Source organism: Coffea eugenioides, chromosome 7 (assembly GCF_003713205.1).
Source record: "Coffea eugenioides isolate CCC68of chromosome 7, Ceug_1.0, whole genome shotgun sequence".
NCBI classification, from domain to species: domain Eukaryota; kingdom Viridiplantae; phylum Streptophyta; class Magnoliopsida; order Gentianales; family Rubiaceae; genus Coffea; species Coffea eugenioides.
The window spans coordinates 31,236,166-31,258,679 of NC_040041.1; the positions used below are offsets into that span (position 1 = coordinate 31,236,166).

General features: G+C 35.7%; 1 pseudogene; it reads right to left on the minus strand.

Moving 5' to 3' along the window:
• Positions 1 to 3,571: 3,571 nt before the first annotated feature.
• On the minus strand, positions 3,572 to 4,857 carry LOC113778733 (annotated as a pseudogene).
• Positions 4,858 to 22,514: the final 17,657 nt, after the last annotated feature.

Below are 22,514 nucleotides of genomic sequence, written 5' to 3' on the forward strand. Positions count from 1 at the left end.
ATTGAGTGGGACACTCAGATTATCTTAATATTCGGGGCACATACCGGTTGAATGATCCCTGACATAACAAATTTTACAGGGTTGCAGCAGCCATTCTTTCTCTAATAGAGTTTAGTGCCTCTGAATATGCAAACTTAGCAAAAAAACAAGCCTCATTGCCTTCCCTGGAAACAAAATCCAGTCTATCACCAAAATACGGAGTGTTAGAAGCCATAAACTATATAAAAAAAATAAGAGAAAAATAAATAAAAAATTAAAAACAAGATGAACTCAAAAAGAAACAAATTAATCTGGCACCAGTCCCCGGCAACGGCGCCAAAAATTGACAGGGTGTCAAACCTGTGCAATAATAAATACCTGCTTAAATAAAATATAATTTCTGTAGATAGTGATAAGTATGGTCGAATCCACAGGGATTGGGGATAATTTATTTCTTTTAGAGTCCGAAGTATGGGGGGTTTTTTGGAGAATATAAAATAACTAATTAACTAACTAATAAAACAACTAATAGAAATTAATAGAAATTAATCAATAACCAATATGACTTTAGCCGAAGGTACAACTTTTCAGACACGGTCCATGCAACTGATCATCGACGCAAAGATAATTCAATTACTCATTAATAGATTGGTTATAGTTGCCATACACGCGATGAACAACCAGCCTTTCCTTAATTTCTCGATAGTTAAGGTACGACCGTTAACTATTTCTCTAACCAAGAAATAACCCTAGGTACGACCATAGGATTTAATTACTTGACTGCATTAATAATTAGAAAAGCCCAACCCTAACCAACAAACACGCTACGAGGGTTTGTTTAAGTTAGATCATACGTTTCCCTAACATGAAACCAATCACGCTAGTCGCCACATTACACTACAAGAAATTTGACCTTTAGTGACAATCTATTCTTTCTTGTCACAAAAAAGTAAAAAGTCATCACTAATGGATTTTACTGATAACTTTTCGGTCATCACAGGGTCGTCACTGAATGCCCGTCGGTAAAAGTATACACTGATGACTTAAAAGTCGTCAGTGAATAAAGAGCTTTTGTGACAACTTTTCTCATCAATAAATGTTTTAAGTTTAGTGACAACATGACTTCTTATCAATGATGCATGAAACAATATCGTCACTAAAACTCAACAATGGTCATCAGTATATGGTCCAATTACTAGCAATTTTGTTGTCACTAAACACCTTTCAACAGTGACAACATATTGTTGTCAATATAGAATTTAATTCAATTACAACAATTGTTGTCAATAAAGACATTTGATTTACTGACAATAGGCACTTGTCATTGGAGAAATGTGATTCAGTTACAATATCTTGTCACTGTGTAGTTTGATGTATTTCTTGCTAGAGTAATATAAAAAAATGGGAGCCACCAACAATGTTTAATGAATAACAAACACATTCACCCATTACAATAGAAAATGCCAAAATATTATAATAATCCTTCCAATATCATAATCATGTGCAACATCACATTATAAAGAGTTTGACAAGTAGTATTAGAATGAGTTGTATCATATAAGGCAAGGGAGCAGTACAAAACGAATCCAAGTCCCAAAACATTTTTGTGTTATACGAAACATTTCCTAAGCATAAGATAGCACTATAACCAATTTTTGAGCTAATAAGTAGCCTCGGCTACTCATCTTCCAAAACTCTAAAATGTGCAATATATCTGCAATAGAAAAATACAATTATTAGTAGATGACAAAACAAACTTGAGACAAGGAAAATCAAATGAGGATTCACAAAAAATAAAGTCTCATTTATTTAAACTCTCATCCAAATAGTGACTACATAAAGAGCAGAATAAGAGACAAAATAAAAGCAAAGATAGCTCTTAATATGCACATAGGAACCAATTATAGAGAGTAAAAACCAGGTATTGTCACAGACAAAGAAAACTCTTAATATCAAAGACGTATAACAGCCTTCAAATTTCCTAAATAAAAAAACAAAAGTAACAAGCATTTACTAAATTCTTTGGCAAATTACATGTTAATATTGTCACAGGCCAAGGATTAAGGTTCAATAACTTATGCTATTTTTGAATCGCAACAGCCACTGTATCTATAATAAATATGCCTTAGTCACAATTTAAGGTCTCATATATGCTGGAAAATTACAAGAGCGTCTCATTTACAAACATAACACAATTTAGACAAGTATATATAGTTGAAAATAGGCTTATGCTGGAAAATCACTTGTTGTCCATAAAAGGGCAGCAAGTAACATAATGAAGACACGGCAGTTAATTTAATCTTCCCAAACAACAACAATGAAAAGTAAACAAAATGGAACACAGCCATATTTGAGATTGTCATGAACTGGAGCAAGAACACAAAAAAGTACAAAAAAAATCATAGTAATTAGTCTTAGCTATTAAATCACATTAACCACTGTGCACCTACATATGCATTATATACATAGTGCATTTAGTAGCTGTATAGCAACATTTCAATTTTTAGGATGATTTAGAAAGTATAAATTTATAGTGAATTGGATTGGCTATAAATAACAGAAAAAAAGAAGCACAGAGGAGATAGAGAGTATAAGGGTACCACAAGCGAAAATGGTAGCTTGATTGGTAGATTGTAATATCCTAGACCCAAATCCGAATCCGAAGCCTCTGTCAACAGGTTCAATTGCTGCAAATAATAACAAAAATCAGTCGACTGCAGGAGACATTAAGAAGCTAACTTGAAGCTAATACTAGCACTAGAAAACTATAGAAGGAATTCTTGGTCCTAAAACTAATTGAGAGCCCTCTTGGCCAATAAGTCAGCAAACAATAATGCAAAAAAAAGGAAGCTGAATCAATTACTCTCACACAAACAACTCAACTAAACCATGCAAAAACTTCCAAAAGGAAGGAAAAGAAAATTACTCCTATCATATTCATTAATTGGCAGGAAAATCAAACACAAATCAGAGACCACTTGTAGCTTGTTTATATGCAAATGTCTCCTAGAACAAAGTGAAAATTGTCACTTTTACAAAAACTTTGTTGACAAGACCCAACCATTTGAAACAAGTCTAACATAGATAGAAAGGAGTATATACTTACCCAAACATCACAATAATTGGGAATTCCATAGCAGGGACCAATAGCATCAGCATAATGAGCTGCAAGACAATAACAAACCAATGATGTCCCTACGAAATGATAATGTGCATTATAAGCTCGAAGACAATGAATAAAATGGTAGCTGTAGTTCTTATAAGAAAATGTTTGCATATAAAACATATGTTTTCTTCTTTTAATTTTGATACTAATCTATACTTGTACCTAATTACGTTACAACTACATATTCCAAGAGCACTACATAATCATCAAAACTTACATATTCATTCGATTTATTTATTTATAATTTTTTTAAGTCCAAATATAAGCAATTGGAACACCTATTCATATCACAGTAATAATGATACACAACTTTCAGGCTGAGTTCCAAGTTCAAAATAAGCTACTCATTACTCGCGTATAATCTACACCTATACCTACATAATTCCACATACAAACTCACATTCAAGAATTAAAGCAAATTATCTCATTCACTTTTGATATCACTTAGAAACCAAAAGGATCTCAGGCTTTTTAGCCTTACTGGGTGTATTAGCATTGGAGGTAGCACTGGCAGCTGCAGCTGCAGCAACAACCTCGCGTGCCCTGTTATCTAGCTAAATCAGACTGCTAGTCGCCAAAATGGCCTGCGGGTTCAGGTCATGGGAGGCCCAGCATACAAGCTCCTTATTGCCACTGAAGTTGCTGCTTTCACATCCTCTGTAATCAAATGCCCTAGCAAGCAGTGCCCCAAAATCCTCAATGCCGGCTGTAATAACTCCCATGGCAGCGGAATTCTCACCCCTTGTGACCTCAACTCGTCATCCCTCCCCTCACTTCGCAAATGCCGAATTTCTTCCACAACATCCTCAATCTCATTGTGACCCCTCGAGTCACCCGAAAGCCCATGGCTACTTTCAGTAAAATTATCAGGTTTTTGGGTAGTAAAATCATCGAAATCAGATTTACAAGGGCAATCCTGACTTGCCCAATCTGCCGAAAATTTGCAAAAATCAAGCTTTGACCAACTGGGCATTTGCGAAATCTGCTTATAATAACAATCAAGGGCAATGCCTAAAATCGAAGCTCGTTTAGTAGACTTCACCGCCATCTGGGGTTCGAGAGGAGGCGATAGAACGCCGACTAGAGGCCGAGACGAGGGGTTATTGTTAATGGGGTTCGATTTATTCGAAGGGGGATTTCGAGAGGAGTGATAAAGAGAAGGTTGAGAGAGATCAGGGATTGAAATGAGCACGGGTATACCCGAATGAGCCTTGACTTCAGATGAGTAGAGGACAAGAAGGACAGCTTCGAAACCGGCGAGATTAGGGGTGGGGGAGATAGCGGATGTGGTGGAGGAGGAGTGGATGCGGGATAGATAGAAGGAGGAGAGGAGAGGGATATAGCAGAGGACAACGAGGCGGAGTTCGGAGTCAGCGGAGAGGAAGGTGTCGTATAGCCACAGGCAAAGAGAGTCGTCGTCGGAGCCGGATGAAGGGGAGGAGAGGGAAGATGAGATGGAAGAATAGGCGGCGGAAGAGAGGAGGAGGGAGCGGGCAGGGCGGTCGGAGTCGGCAAGGAACGAGAGAACTGAGGAGGTTCTGGGGAGAAGAGTGGAGAGGAGATGGATTCGAGTGCGGGCTTTTGATATGGACTCCCACCAGGAGTGCATCGAGTCGGAGTTATTTGCTCCGGCAGCGATGCGGTGGGGAGCAGGACCACCGTTTTGGTGGTTGAAGGAAGTGGAGTTAGATGGGTTAATCTCGGTGGAAGAGGTGGATGAAGAAGGGGATCCACTCCTACCACTATAGCTAATTAAAACTTTCACCTTCGTCCCCAAACTCAATCTCTCAAACCCGTTTCCACCACCAACTCCACTGAAAACCTTTATCTTGCACAATAAAAAAATGAAGTAATGGTATTCACAACTAAAATAATTCTAGTGGAGATGATTTCACCCATAACTCAAACAATATCCAAAAAACTTGGGCACAAATTTTCATATCAAATTAACTGATAATCATTCTAAGTTAAGTAGTCACAAGTTTATTTACACTAATGAATTATTTATTTATTCAATTATTTTTATTCTAATGAAGTTATTACATATACAAGAAAATTAAATTAACAAGGAGGCTCATAAGTATATAACAGTTAAAAATCATTAGAGAACACATAATGATTACAAAAACACAATGCTTTTTTTTATTTTTAATTTGGTTTGAAGCATAGATTTTATTGCTATAGTATTATTCTTTATTTTTTAGTACAAAAACACAAATTTTCATCAATATAGGTGGCAAAATTTGTTAATTACATATAAGTGAAAATATACTTTTATAATTTGCAAATATTTTAGCCCTGCAATTTTTTATAATTGCAGCACTAAAGTACATCATTAATTGAAAATAACGAAAGTCAAATTCTATGGTTATAACAGACTTTCATTAAAAATAATCAAATGCTATTAATAAGACATTATTGTTAAGTCAAAATCAAAGAAAATTTAGTGATGACATAATGTTATCACTAATTTATTCAAGATTATAATGACAAGAAAAGTCGTCACTAATTAAATTGCTAGTTTTTAATATTGTCAATTGCTAGTTTTTAATACTTTTGTGAAAATATTGATAATGGTTGAGAAAATTTTGTTACATTACCGCAAGTGATAAATGTACTTTTGTTCTTTTTGAAACATTTATTTTAATGTTTAATTTTGTTTAAAACTATTGTACTAGTATAGATTTGCAAGACAAAACTTAAGTTCTCAATAGTTAAAAAATTCATTACAGAGAAAACACAAAGTAGTAGTTGCAAAATGTGTATAAATTACAAATATTTTAATGTGTATAAATTACAGTTTATTTTAATGTTTAATTTTGTTTGAAACTATTTTACTAGTATACATTTGCAAGACATAGATTTATGGGTAATTTCTTTTTTTTCCTTTCACATATTTAATTTATGTTAAATACAAAACCTACCAGTTTCCCTTCCATAAAAATATTAGTGCAACACTTTTTGAATTTTACTTACAAACATTTATGTATTTAACATAAATTAAATGATTCGGAGTGAAATGCCCATAAAGAGCAGAATATTTGTTCATGTAATGGAGGAAACCCACAAAGAGTTGGTATTTTATGGGCCATTTCTTTTTTTAAAAAAATTTAATTTATGTTGAAAAGATAACCTGCCAGTTTTCGTTTTGTAAGAAATCAGTGTAACACTTTTTGAATTTTACTTACAAACATTTATAAATTTATCATAAATTATATGTTTGAGAGTAAAATACCCATAAAAAGTTGGTACTTTGAATAGATAATGCTCATTTGCCCATAAACTACACTCCCTGAAGGCTATTTTGTTAATTACTTTGTAGTACTTTGTTATTCCTTTGCTAATACTACTTGGCATGTAGTACAAAGGATAAATCTGGCAAAAATTTCTTATTCCATTGATAAAAAGACCTGTCTGCCTTATAACTATTGTAATGAAAGATATATCTTTAGAGTTTATAACAAATTATTACTTAAGTTTGAGAAAATTATAAAATATTTATGCATAGTTTATCAAGATACCATTCGCAATTTCCTAATAAAAAAATAGGGGCTAAATTGTAAAAGTTAGGGTGCCATAATAGAAATAATAAAATTGGTGTATTACATATGGGGGTTAAATTGCAAAAGTTAGAGTGCCATAGTAGAATTAATGAAATTGGTGAATTACATATGGGGCTAAATTACAAAAGTTAGGGAGTAATAATAGAATTAAAGAAATCGGTGTACTACATATGGGGCTAAATTGTAAAAGTTAAGGTATCATAATGGAATTAATGGAATTTTTTACAACATTTGGGGCTAAATCGCAAAAGTTAGGGTGGCACAGTAGAATTAATGAAAGTGACTTAGAAATAAGTACTTTAAACAGTGACGATCAATTCTTGTCACTAAATCCGAATCGGTAGAGTGACAGTGACGATATTAGAAGTTGTCTATATAGAGCATTTTATGACAACTAAGACTATATAGAGCATTTTAGTGACAACTTTTTCAAGGTTGTCACTGAAGACTTAGTTGCTTTGAGCAATTATGACAACTTTCCTTGTCGTCACTAAACAAATATGTTTTGTGACGACGTTTTTCGTCACTAAAAAATATTGTCACTAATGACCATATTTCTTGCAGTGTAGTTTGTGACGAAAATAACGGGTCGTCACTAAACATTTAGTTGCTTTGATGCAATTGTAACAACTTTAGGTGTCGCGACTAAAGAACCTCCTTTTGTGACGACCTATTGTCATCACTACAAAATGTTGTCACTAATAACTTTTTTTTTTAGTGATCAGTGACGACAACAAAAAGTCGTCCGTAAATAGGCCAAGCAATAGTGATGATGTTCTTAATGTCGTCACTATTGTGTGTTCTAAACACTCCCACGCTCTTGCTAAATCTTGGCGGGAATTTACTAGTGACGACTTTTCTAAGTCGTCACAAATGAGTTTGCTCCCATTAGAGGTTTGTGACGAGTTAGAAAGTCGTCAATAAAGGATCCACTTTTGTGACAACTTTTTTTCGTCACAGAGAAAAGTTGTCACTGATGACCAATTTTCTTGTAGTGTTAATCGATAGAACAATTACAGATTCAATCAATTAATATGATAGTAGATTATTAGGTTAATTCGAATATCGGACCCTTGACATTCCAATAATAAAACAATCATAAACAATTAAATCAGGAAACGAACAAATACCAATAAATAAAAGAAATAAGTAAAATAATTAGATCTCACAGATGTTCGGAACTGAATTCTCAAATTGACCTTCAACTAGATGAGAAACTTAGCCACGCCTCATGAGAAAATCTCCACGTAATTTAATTGAGGTCCAGGCCATCAAAAGAACCAAGAAAGAATAAAACTAAACTATGCTAAAAATTGTCCCCACGCCTCTGTACGTTCTTCCCCTTTTTAAAGCCAAAAGAATCACTAATGCTCCCTAGTCCGTGGGTCCCTACCGAATTGAGCAAGAGTCCAAGGAAAGTGGGGCTCTGACGAATTGTTTTCTCCCTATTCTTTTCGTTTCCAAATGCTACTCAGCCTCTCACTATTTCCGTTTGTTTCTGCCGAAGATAAGGAAAAGAAAAGACAAAAAGTCTCAATGTCCTTCTTTTTCGTTTCTTCTTCATAGTCAGACTCCTAGTCAGCAAAAGGGCGCTGGAAATCCGTTTCTTCTCAGCAACGTGGTCCAGGTTTGTGAAGTGTATTAGAAGTCTCCCTTTTCTCCAAAAATTATCCCTTTTTTTGTAATTTCCTGCTCCATTCCCTGAAATTAAGTCCCAATACCAAATATAAGTAAATATTAATAATTAAAACAATATTTGACAAAAAAAAAGGGAAAATTAACAATAAAATTACTAATAATTAACACCCTATCAATTGTCATTGTTTCTGATACCAATTTTAGTGGCGTGATCTGTCAATAATCTTTTGTCTCTATAACTTTTGAATATAACCGACGGTCGTGCTTCAGGCCGGCCGCTGCTGGCGCCTCCACTTGCGACAATTTGTCTTCTTCATTAGTAACGGGACAACAAAGATATAAACTATAAAGGCACTCAAATAAAATAAAGGCATTCAAATAAAATAAAGGTAGTAAAACCGGTCGTCAATTTCAAGATAGCTAAACTAAACACAGGTTTGTATAGGAGTTAATCAAGATTTTAGTACTATACCAAACGGGATTTGGTGTAGTGAAGCAGAAAGATGATAGAACGCGTAGGCTTTGTAAGGAGTAATTGCAAAATCCTCAGCTTCTTCCTTCTCTTAATACTAGACTAGATGTACACGAATGGAGTAAATAATTTTATCTTTCATAATTTCGCATCTTTCAATGGAAGTACTCATTCATAGGTGAACAATCTTGGATACAAATTTTGAATCCTTTGAGAAAATGGAGAGTCTGAAAGGAAATGCGCATGCTAAACAAATATTGAGATCAAGGCATCTAAGCTGAATTCTGGTCCGGATACAAGCTTTCAAGGAAACTTTCACATTAACCAATGAAATTAAAATTGAGTGCAGGCGCAAGGTCTCTTTCAATCAGAATAATTGCTTGACAATAGTCTGATTACTGTAATAAAAAATTTATTAGGTTGCAAACTGATAATATATATAAAAAGGATTCAATATTGACGTATTGTCATTGTTGTGAGACCACTTTTCTTGGTTTAATCTATCAATGATCTTGTCTGCATAATTTTTTGAAATAATCTACAATTCTGCTTCAGGCCGGCTGCTGCTGCTGCACTTGCACTTGCACTTGCGAAGATGTCAGTCACAGTCATTAGTTGGCCTGCAAATATAGATGTCACCGAGTCATGATATTAACCAGCTACGTGCGCACATCAGGAGTACTATCACTATGTATATATGCGATCTAGATAATTTTTTTTTTGATAAACGATATAATATCATACAATGAAATATGCACTAATGTGGCAGAAAATACTTTAATTATATCACAGATATAATAAATCTGAAGAATCACTACATTGTGAAACTCAACAAAGTTGAAATTTAGAATATTTATGTATGCCAACGCTATCTGATTTACTATCCAACTGGTTTAAACTCAAATTGGATGCTGAGATCTAATAAAATGACCTAAGAAATTCCAATGATCTAGAAAAATTCACCCTAAAGTTGATGAAACATATGAAAGTATTCATGTTAAAACATCAATAAATAGATTAACACGAAATGTTCACTAATTAACTATTCATTAGGGATTAGTACCACCTAATTTTTTTCATTTACATGTCCAAAAATCCAAAAAGATTCATCAGATAGCACTCGTCAATGTGTGAAGAATAGGACCAAAAAGAAATACAAGCTTTCATATAAAATACCAGTATAACCCTAGTTTCCCTCAATAAGAAAAATAGTTCAGTTATAAAGGGGTTTCAAGTTAGGTTTGTACAGGAGATATAACCAAGGGTGTTTGCTTGTAATTAACCAAGACTATTGTGTTACATAAGCTGCGGAACGGTAAGATTTTGTACATAGTCATATCATAAAACAGAAATATTGTTCCAAAATTTACATAATTTTAGTGTTCATTTGACATGAACTTTAACAAAATGCCAAGAAATTGGAAAGCAATTTACAATTTTGGCCATAGGTTACCGAGCTAATTTCTCCTCATGTTGAACTTGAATCTCAAATTTCTTTCTCTGCAAAATGATTTTAAGAAGCTAGAAAATGCTAAGCGTGTTATCTCATCAGCCCGGACAACTCAATTAAGATTTTGAATAGATTTAGTAACCAATGGAGCACTTTACCCTAGTTTTAGATATCAACTTCATGTTTCCAACACCTCCCCCACTTGAACAATGATTTACACAACATGTTAATTAAAATTTTCTTAAGTGATGATTTTCTTATGTGACTTAAAACATCCCAAAAGATTTTGTCTCGTAACATTTAGAATTGTGTTCGTAATAGACCAAAAAGCAATGAAGGCTTTCAGATAAATTATTAGTATAGGCAGTGTTGCCTCGTGATAGGGTATAATTTGTTAGTAATTTTATTATTAATTTCCTCTTTTATCCCTGCCAAATATTGTGTTAATTGTCGATATCTACTTAGATTTGGTATCTGGATTTAATTTCAGGGAATGAAGCAAAAAATTACCAAAAAGGAGGGACTTACTCCATAAGTGGGAGACTTAAGAAGAAAGTCCCATGGACTTGGCCCACAAGAGGAGACGGATTGCCTTGGTCTTTGCTCCTGGCTGACTAGTAGCCGCGGACCAAGAGTCCTAAAACATCAACGGAGCTTTCTTCTTGTATTTCTTTTAGCTTCCCAATTTCGGTGGGGACCACGAGAGGAGAAAAGGCTTTTTCTTCATTTGGCCTTTAAGAGAAGTAACGTACAGAGATGGGAAACAAGAAGCAATTCGGCAGGACCCACCTTGTGGATTTGGTTTTCTCTCAATTCGGCAGAGTTTCCGTCTTGGACTTTGACTCTCAATTCGGCGGGATCCACGCACTAGGAGAGGCATTAGTCCTCTTTGGCTTTAAAAACAAGTACACGGATGGAGATCAGGGGATGAATACTTTTTATCTTTAGTTCTTATCGAAGCTTTAGGATAGTTTTAGTTTTTTCGTTTCTTTCTTGGCTCTTTTGATGGCCTGGACCTCAGGGGAATTACTTGAAGATTTTCTCATGAGGCGTGGCTAAGTTTGTCTAGTCAAGAACAACGGAGGATTTGGTTCTACTAAATTTGTGAGATCGAATTAGTTTTTATTTATTCCCATTATTCACTGGTATTTGTCTATCTTCTGCTTTATGTTCATATGGTTGTTTTATTATTCGATTATCCAGGGCCCGGATTCTAGATTAATTCAATAACCTGAAGCCAATTAGGGTAGTTAAATCCGTAATTGTTTAATTATTCTAAACTGGTGGCAACTGGCATGATTGGGTTTGTGTCAGGGAGATAGGCAGGCTAACTTAAAGAGACCCTCGTAGCGTGTTGATTGGTTAGAATTAGGCTCTTCTAATTATTCATGCAATTAGGGAATTGAACTTCTATGGTCGTACCTAGGGTTATTTCCTGATTAGAGAAATAGTCAACGGTCGTACCTTGGCTATCGACAAATTGAGGAAGAGTTGGTTGTTTATCGCGTGTATGACAACTATAACTAATTTATCAGATAGTAACTGGAATAATCCTTGCATCTGTGATCGAATTAAGTGAACCATCTCCGAAGTTGTCTCTTGGCTAGAGTTCGTCCATTATTATTTTTATTGTGATAATTAGTTATTTGAGTTGTAGTTATTTTATTTTAATTAATTTATTCCAAGTAATTTAGTTACTATCATTTTCAAAACCCCCCATATCTGGAACTTGAGAAGAAATTAAATTATCCCCAGTCCCTGTGGATTCGACCCTGCTTACCGCTATATACAGAATTTGTATTTTATTTAAGCAGGTATTTATTATTGCACAGGTTTGACGCCTGTCAATTTTTGAATCTGACACCAGTCCCCGGCAACGGCGCCAAAAATTGACAGGCGTCAAACCTGTGCAATAATAAATACCTGCTTAAATAAAATACAAATTCTGTATATAGCGGTAAGCAGGGTCGAATCCACAGGGACTGGGGATAATTTAATTTCTTCTCAAGTTCCAGATATGGGGGGTTTTGAAAATGATAGTAACTAAATTACTTGGAATAAATTAATTAAAATAAAATAACTACAACTCAAATAACTAATTATCACAATAAAAATAATAATGGACGAACTCTAGCCAAGAGACAACTTCGGAGATGGTTCACTTAATTCGATCACAGATGCAAGGATTATTCCAGTTACTATCTGATAAATTAGTTATAGTTGTCATACACGCGATAAACAACCAACTCTTCCTCAATTTGTCGATAGCCAAGGTACGACCGTTGACTATTTCTCTAATCAGGAAATAACCCTAGGTACGACCATAGAAGTTCAATTCCCTAATTGCATGAATAATTAGAAGAGCCTAATTCTAACCAATCAACACGCTACGAGGGTCTCTTTAAGTTAGCCTGCCTATCTCCCTGACACAAACCCAATCATGCCAGTTGCCACCAGTTTAGAATAATTAAACAATTACGGATTTAACTACCCTAATTGGCTTCAGGTTATTGAATTAATCTAGAATCCGGGCCCTGGATAATCGAATAATAAAACAACCATATGAACATAAAGCAGAAGATAGACAAATACCAGTGAATAATGGGAATAAATAAAAACTAATTCGATCTCACAAATTTAGTAGAACCAAATCCTCCGTTGTTCTTGACTAGACAAACTTAGCCACGCCTCATGAGAAAATCTTCAAGTAATTCCCCTGAGGTCCAGGCCATCAAAAGAGCCAAGAAAGAAACGAAAAAACTAAAACTATCCTAAAGCTTCGATAAGAACTAAAGATAAAAAGTATTCATCCCCTGATCTCCATCCGTGTACTTGTTTTTAAAGCCAAAGAGGACTAATGCCTCTCCTAGTGCGTGGATCCCGCCGAATTGAGAGTCAAAGTCCAAGACGGAAACTCTGCCGAATTGAGAGAAAACCAAATCCACAAGGTGGGTCCTGCCGAATTGCTTCTTGTTTCCCATCTCTGTACGTTACTTCTCTTAAAGGCCAAATGAAGAAAAAGCCTTTTCTCCTCTCGTGGTCCCCACCGAAATTGGGAAGCTAAAAGAAATACAAGAAGAAAGCTCCGTTGATGTTTTAGGACTCTTGGTCCGCGGCTACTAGTCAGCCAGGAGCAAAGACCAAGGCAATCCGTCTCCTCTTGTGGGCCAAGTCCATGGGACTTTCTTCTTAAGTCTCCCACTTATGGAGTAAGTCCCTCCTTTTTGGTAATTTTTTGCTTCATTCCCTGAAATTAAATCCAGATACCAAATCTAAGTAGATATCGACAATTAACACAATATTTGGCAGGGATAAAAGAGGAAATTAATAATAAAATTACTAACAAATTATACCCTATCAATTCCCCCCACACCTGAACCATGCTTGCCCTCAAGCATGAGAACAACAATTGAACACCGAAATTTAATAATGGCTATTGCTCCAATTACCGTATTGCCAAGGTACCCAGAAAAACATATATCAAGCATCACAGGTTAAAATCAAAGAAAAACCACCCGGTTAGCTTCCCAATCACCAACTTCTCCAATTTAAAGCAAACTAATCTAAGAAAAAGGAATGGTTGCTCACATCTATCAGTAAATGGTCCAACCATTAATCAAAATCTCGACATTAAGATCACAAACCGGCAAGCTGACTTGTTCACATACTAACACAATCTTTATTTTATTTTTTTTCTCTTTTTTTTTTTTTTTTTGAGTAACAAAAGACTTAGTCTATAGCCCTTAGAGCCTTTTGACGCGAACTCCAACATTTGACAGATGGAGGAGCCCGGTTACTCAGCTCCAATTGCTACAGGACCACGCACTCATAGCAACTACTACCTTTTGACGCGAAAATCGACACTTTAGGTGAAGATTCCCGGTTACTCAGTAGTAATCACTAGCGGAGTACAGTCAACTCTCATTTACAACCATACAACACAATAACTAAAAATAAAAAATAACAGCAGCCAGCCTCAAATTTTCAAATATGGAGAACTATAATTAATAACTGGACCAATTCACATGAAAAATGCCAACTATCATTCTTTATGCCTAGAAAAGTTAACCAAAAATTAGAAAAGTCAAGCAATTACTGATATTCACCAGAGGGATGTTCCTGAACTCAACCACATCAACTTGATACCTTTTTATTAATAAACTTGGCAATAGCAGAGTTAGAGATAACAATCCAGCATCAAACTTGGTATTCATATGAAGACTGACCACTAAAAAGAAAGAAAAGAAAATAAACGAAAAATAGAACAAATAACAAAAATAAAGGAAAACATGTAAAAACTAAAAATTAGAAATACTAGCTGTACCACAGCTGTCCCCCCCACACCTATGTGACACATTGCCCTCAATGTGATAATGTAAAAGCAGAAGGAAGGAGAGGGGCGACGGCACTTCCCTGAAGTCATCAAAATAGGGGCGGTTCAGGTGGAAATTGTGGACCAACTCGCATCTGAAGCTGGTGCCAATCTTGGCTTCACCATGGACTCTAGATATCACTCTAAGCAACAAGAGACTACAATTGCCAACAAATAATGGAAGCCGAAAATTCAAAGCAATAACAATTTTAAAGCCAACCCAACGAATAAAAAGCACAATTCAACCACCCAGAGGACATACAAATACCCCAACACTTATAGCAATTGCAATCAATAAGCACCTATGGTCCAAACGTAGTCAAATTCAGAATCAAGACAGTCCAAAATGCAACAAGTGTTCCCAAGAGCTTAGTAAAGGAAACCAAAAGGATAAAATGCTCCTGAGCAAGACAATTAGAGGTAACCACTTCAATAAGCAAATTTAAGCGTAACAGGCACCTCTTAATTTAACCAACAGCCGCAGCAAATTACCCACAACTCGACACAAATTATACAATTTAGACACAAATGGACCCAAAACCGTAACAACTGTCTCCAACTAGACAGTTAATTACCCAATTCAACCTGCTAAAATTAGCAATTGACCACAGAAATTGGCAATTCCAGCAACCACAGTTCAGGATTCGAAAAACAATTTAAGCACTAAGGATCAAGAAACTGTAAGCAACAATGCAACCAGTACCACTGGTGTACACACAGGGAGGATTTAAATCAAACAGCAGCAACTCAATAAATATTAGAAAAATATCCCCACGTATGGCAGCAATTAAACCCAATTCCGTCCAAAATTTTACCCTAGAAATTGCCTAACTCACCCCCTGCTTTATCCAAACACTCAATCACAGGGTGGTCAGGAACGACTCAGTCATAAATGCCCAGTAGTCACAACTCGCTTTATTAGGCAATCCAGAACACACGATTAGCAGATGTTAAACAACTACCATCACCAGTACCACAGGTGAGTGTATAGGGAGAAATTAAAGCAAATAACCAACCTAGTGAACAACATGGATTCGAACACCCAGCAACGCCAAAAATGAGCGAAAATTAAAGCCAGAAGCAATGGGCAACTTACTCCAAAAGTAACCCCAAATATCGCAGCAGTTTAACTCAGCTCTACCCAAAATTAACCCAAGAAAATGTCTAAAATCACTGCCTGCTGTTTTCCAACAAGAAGCCCAAGCAAGGGTACAAAATTTCGCAATTTAGGGGTCAGAATAAGACAAATTGAGGCAGGAATTGCAATACCTCCACATGTCAAAAATTGACAGGTGGTAACGTGCTGGGGTGGACGGCCGCGAGAGGGTTGGAGCTGGTGCTGGGGTGGAAGCGAGCTGGAGGTAGGCGGCTGAGGATGGTGACGCGGCCGAGGCGCGGCGAGCTTGGAGGTGGCTTGTGAAGCTGCGGCGGACGGCGTGCTCGCTGGGCTGCGCGTGGCGATGGGCTGGCTGTGGCGTGCGGCTGAGGATGGTAGACAGTAGGGGGAAAGGTGAGGCCCGCGGCTGTCGCGCCTGGTGGTGCGCGCAAAACAGCGGAGAAAGGGTGGAATTGGTGGCGTGCGAGGTTGCAGCCGCTGGTGGAGATAGCGGGTTAGCGGCGGTCACGGGCTGTGGGAGAGAAATGAGTGGCGGCTGATGGAGCTTGGAGCTTGGAGCGTGGAGGCGGAGTGATGCGGTGTTGGTGTGAAGGTGGCGGACGGCGAGGCGCGGCGGAGCTCGGCGAGCTGTGGGTGGACGGCCGTGGGCAGGGGAAGAAGTAAAAGAAAAGGGAAAAAGGGAAAGTAGCGGGGAAGAAGGAGAAAGAAAAGAAAGAAAGAAAGAAGAAAAAAGAAAAAGAAAAGAGAAAAAGAAAAAAATAAAAGAAAATAAATTGGTTTTGGGGTTTTTTTCAATGTTTTTTCCAATTTTTTTTGGATTTAAATTTTCAAAATTTGAATTTTTGAAGAAAAAGAAAAAAATGTTTTTTTTTTTGAATTTTCTCAATGTGAAATTTTAAATTTTTTTTTTTTTTTTTTTTTACAAAGAAAACCCAGTCTTAGGGTGGGCACGCCTAACCGCTCCGTCGTCTTTTGACCATCCGGCGAAATTCTCGCACCGTTAGCGTGACCACCTAGCGTGGGCACGTCTAACTGCTATAGAGTCCGCAGATCCTGAACGAAAATTTCTTTCTCTTAGGCGTGACCACCTGACGTGGGCACGTCTAACTGCTATAGAGTCCGCAGATCCTGAACGAAAATTTTTTTCCCTCAGGCGTGACCACCTGGCGTGGGCACGTCTAACTGCCTTAGAGTCCGCAGATTCTTGCCTTCCAACCCTTTTCCCCAGACGTGACCACCTGGCGTGGGCACGCCTAAATGCCAATTCCCTGTCACCAAACATCAAACTATTAATTGCTGCTAATACCTAACTAAAACTTCAAAAATGCATGAAAACTGAAACAAATAGTCTTGGGTTACCTCCCAAGTAGCGCCTTTCTTTAATGTCTTTGGCTAGACATTTTCATGTGTATTCATGGAGGATAGAATCTTGTGGCTCGTTTCAGTGCTTCATCTTCTATGTAATCCTGATAGCCCTCGTAAATAGAGTAATTCTTGGGCACACGAGCTACGGGCTTCCATGGACTAGTAAATGGCACCAAACAAACAAGTGATGATCTTAAATCTTCACTCACTCCTCCATCAAGAGCACTTATTGGTTCGAGATATTTTGCCATCATGACTCTTAATTTATTCCTGGCATGAAATTCAAAATCGTCTGGTATAATAAAATCAATCTCACTAACAGGAATTAAAGAATAAGAGTCAGGAAAATATTGATCAAGGAATGGAGGAGATGTCACCGCATTTGGAGATAGTTCACTGGATTCATTCACTTGAACCATTTGATGTTGGGGTCTCAATTCTTGCTCTTCAACTTTCTTTTCAACTACATCTTTAGATTCTTCTTCTCGAGACTCTTGCAGTATCATGTCATTTGTCAGAATAATTGCACTCTCATCTTCCTCATGGTCGATAATAGTCGGTGAGGACAATTCTTCATAAACTGGAGAAATCAATTTGCTCGTTTTAAATGCCCATTCAAGCCTTGCTTCTTTCATCTCTTCACTCATCTTTTGTGTCTCCTGTTGAAGTTGATGTACCTCCTGTTGAATTTGATATGTGTTAGTAGCTATTAATTCAACCATTTCTTCAAGAGACATACCTGACATGGATGACGGTTCTTGAGACTCTAGCTGTTGAAAATCTAGTGGCCCTGTTGTATAATTATAACTGGAGTTATCCCACCACCCTTGATCATACCCGTTTGGATTAGGGTTATACCACGTTTGAGACCATGGTGAAAAATCTCCATAATTATTGGGTGGGACACTCAAATTATCTTGATATTCGGGGTACATACCGGTCGAATGATCCCTGGCATAACAAATTTCACAGGTTGCAGCAGCCATTCTTTCTCTAATAGAGTTTAGTGCCTCTAAATATGCAAACTTAGAAAAAAAATCAGTCTCATTGCCTTCCTCGGAAACAAAATCCAGTAAATCACCAAAATACGGAGTGTTAGAAGTCATGAACTATTTAATAAAAAAAAAAGAGAAATAAATTAAAAATGAAAACAAGGTGAACTTCAAAAAGAAACAAATTAATCTGACACCAGTCCCCGGCAACGGCGCCAAAAATTGACAGGCGTCAAACCTGTGCAATAATAAATACCTGCTTAAATAAAATACAAATTCTGTATATAGCGGTAAGCAGGGTCGAATCCACAGGGACTGGGGATAATTTAATTTCTTCTCAAGTTCCAGATATGGGGGGTTTTGAAAATGATAGTAACTAAATTACTTGGAATAAATTAATTAAAATAAAATAACTACAACTCAAATAACTAATTATCACAATAAAAATAATAATGGACGAACTCTAGCCAAGAGACAACTTCGGAGATGGTTCACTTAATTCGATCACAGATGCAAGGATTATTCCAGTTACTATCTGATAAATTAGTTATAGTTGTCATACACGCGATAAACAACCAACTCTTCCTCAATTTGTCGATAGCCAAGGTACGACCGTTGACTATTTCTCTAATCAGGAAATAACCCTAGGTACGACCATAGAAGTTCAATTCCCTAATTGCATGAATAATTAGAAGAGCCTAATTCTAACCAATCAACACGCTACGAGGGTCTCTTTAAGTTAGCCTGCCTATCTCCCTGACACAAACCCAATCATGCCAGTTGCCACCAGTTTAGAATAATTAAACAATTACGGATTTAACTACCCTAATTGGCTTCAGGTTATTGAATTAATCTAGAATCCGGGCCCTGGATAATCGAATAATAAAACAACCATATGAACATAAAGCAGAAGATAGACAAATACCAGTGAATAATGGGAATAAATAAAAACTAATTCGATCTCACAAATTTAGTAGAACCAAATCCTCCGTTGTTCTTGACTAGACAAACTTAGCCACGCCTCATGAGAAAATCTTCAAGTAATTCCCCTGAGGTCCAGGCCATCAAAAGAGCCAAGAAAGAAACGAAAAAACTAAAACTATCCTAAAGCTTCGATAAGAACTAAAGATAAAAAGTATTCATCCCCTGATCTCCATCCGTGTACTTGTTTTTAAAGCCAAAGAGGACTAATGCCTCTCCTAGTGCGTGGATCCCGCCGAATTGAGAGTCAAAGTCCAAGACGGAAACTCTGCCGAATTGAGAGAAAACCAAATCCACAAGGTGGGTCCTGCCGAATTGCTTCTTGTTTCCCATCTCTGTACGTTACTTCTCTTAAAGGCCAAATGAAGAAAAAGCCTTTTCTCCTCTCGTGGTCCCCACCGAAATTGGGAAGCTAAAAGAAATACAAGAAGAAAGCTCCGTTGATGTTTTAGGACTCTTGGTCCGCGGCTACTAGTCAGCCAGGAGCAAAGACCAAGGCAATCCGTCTCCTCTTGTGGGCCAAGTCCATGGGACTTTCTTCTTAAGTCTCCCACTTATGGAGCAAGTCCCTCCTTTTTGGTAATTTTTTGCTTCATTCCCTGAAATTAAATCCAGATACCAAATCTAAGTAGATATCGACAATTAACACAATATTTGGCAGGGATAAAAGAGGAAATTAATAATAAAATTACTAACAAATTATACCCTATCACCTCAACAAGAAAAACAGGTAAGAAAGGTGATGAATGTTGAGATTCTGAAGACAAGCTTCAAATGTCCAAATGTCTGAATGATACGTCTAACTGGCTATGAATGCAGACCATACATAAGTTAATAACAATAAGGCTCAAAAAAATACCAATAAAGAGAAAAAGAATGTTCCATGCCCCCTGTCCCTCCCAATATCAAACGTGTTATCTTGTTTTTTTTTTCTCTTTATCCATTACTATTACTATTACTATCACTATATTAAAAGTATGACGAGATTTGGCATTATGAGTTGTAAGCACTTTTTTAATCTTAATTTATGCTGTTTCCATATTACCCCAAGTTATTGTATTTTAATTGTGGTAATAATTAAAATATGAATCATTCCAAATGAATATATCTCAATAATAATGGTAATTAAAATGAAAAACTCCCTATTAAAACTATTTAGCGACCCTTACATTTCATCTCCAATTTTTATGTGCATCAAAGTTTCTTATTCGAAACATTTTCTTACTGAAAATAGTTTGACCAATTTCATTAACCACAATTTTAAGATTGTAAAAAAATATTAGTATAAAAAAGTAGACGCTCTTAGAACAAAAGAGAATAAGAAAAGAGTCTATATTCATTTGGAGAATCTTGATATGAATATCATGAGACAAGTACATAATTATGTGCCGTCTATCAGTATAAAGAAATACTAAAAGAAAAGCAAAAATAAAAGAATCCAACTATTTCTATCAATTGAAACTAAATAGCCATTTTAAGATAGTTAAGCTGTATAAATCATTTTGTTCTTGTCAACCACAATAACACTTAGAAAAAAGTCATTAATCCAAATTCAACAATGCACCGCATATTATTCAATTCAAATTCACGAAATTTTTTTGAAAAGTTCAACTGGAAAGATATAATGTAAAATGTTCAAGCGAAGTTGGATATGAGCACGATTCATATATTTTATTCTTAAATAATTAATTCATTCTAACTATACATTCTAACTATACAATTGCATTTCATTTGTCTTAGCAAGGGAAAATAATATTTAAAATATTGATACAAATTTTTTTATTTCTTAAAATTTGTTGATTTCATCAGAAACTTTACTTTGGGGTTTATTTTTTAGTAAGAAAAGGCACGTCTAGACTCTGGTTCGTAAACGAGCTTTCCAAAAAGGTAAAGAAAAGGGTGAGCGTGGTGAAAATAATTAGAATGACAAAATCTAACTAATCAATTTATTTATTCTAATACCCCTTTAGAAATTGATTTTACGATTTAAGTCTTTATTTTACTAATAATTATGAATTCTATTTACTAGGCTCACACTTGACATGTATGCATATATTTCCTATTTAGCAATATTTTTTGTACAATATTAAAAAAATAATATTATGATTTTATGGTAAAAATATTGCGAGCATACAACATCTTTGGTGAAAAATAACCGAATTAGGAATTATTTATCAAAGCTAAATCCATAATTTACCAAAAAGATCATCATAAATTAAAAAAGAAAACTAAAAATAAATTCAAAAATAATTGATCAAAGAGTTCATATTTAGATGGTCTTTGAAATAATAATTGGTTAACGAAAATATGACATGTTTTATTATCATGTAAACAATCAAATTTCACAAAAAAAAAAATATAAGACATGTTATATTTGGGTTAATATAATCACGTGCAAAGTACGTGAACTTTTACTAGTTTATTAAATGGATTGTTGATTGAATTCTTGGTGTTAATCTCAAAATTAAATTAAAGTCCTACTTCATTGACATAAGCAATTATATATAACGTGCAAGATTAATCAAAATAATTTGGCAGTATGGTGTGATTGACCCGGTTGCGAAATTAGTGCTGCTAGATGTATTAAAAGATTATTAAGAGCGTAATTAATGCTGTATTATTCAAACATTTGGACTAATGACTAAGGGTCTTGCAATGGAGTCGTTTTCTATATATATTTTTTAAATAATCCAAGAAATGTCCATTTACTATTTGTCCTTTCTTTTCTATATACTAGCAATCTGTGACCAGAGAAAGAGAAGAGCACTCGATTGTGAGGTTTTGCAGTTCTTATCTCCTTTTACATTTGAGCGTTGTCTCATCATCTCTAAATTGAGATCTCTGCTGGTTCTCTTATTAATCTTTGATTAGATGGCCTCCAGCACTAAAGTATTACTTGCATTTCTTCTGCTTTGGATTGGATGGTTTCTGTCCAATTTTTAATTTAATTAAAATCACATGGAGTTATGATATAGGTTTTTAAATCAGAAAAAATTAAATTAAATATTTAGCAAACCACAAGAAATTTTTGATATTTTACCCTTTTAATTTTGATTGAGATATGTGATTCCTCTGTTTTCTAGTGCATGAGCTGTGTGAAAATTGAAAGTTTAACAAACGCCAAACCATGACAAAACGTTTTTGCAATTGACTAAATTGTAAACAGCCCCAAACGTTTCAAGATTTTAATGATTAAAGGGAGCCCTTTTTGATTGGTTAGACAGCCGCAGGAATGCTGAATCGTGTATTTATCAAAATATGATTACAAGTAACCCATAATAATATTATCAATACATAACACTCCAGTACAATTAACAACCACCAAAATTATCAGAAGAAATACTAATAATTAATTCCAAGGTAATATGATCTAATCTTAAATAAGGGTACCTACTTCCTACTAGTTATCATAAAAGGGT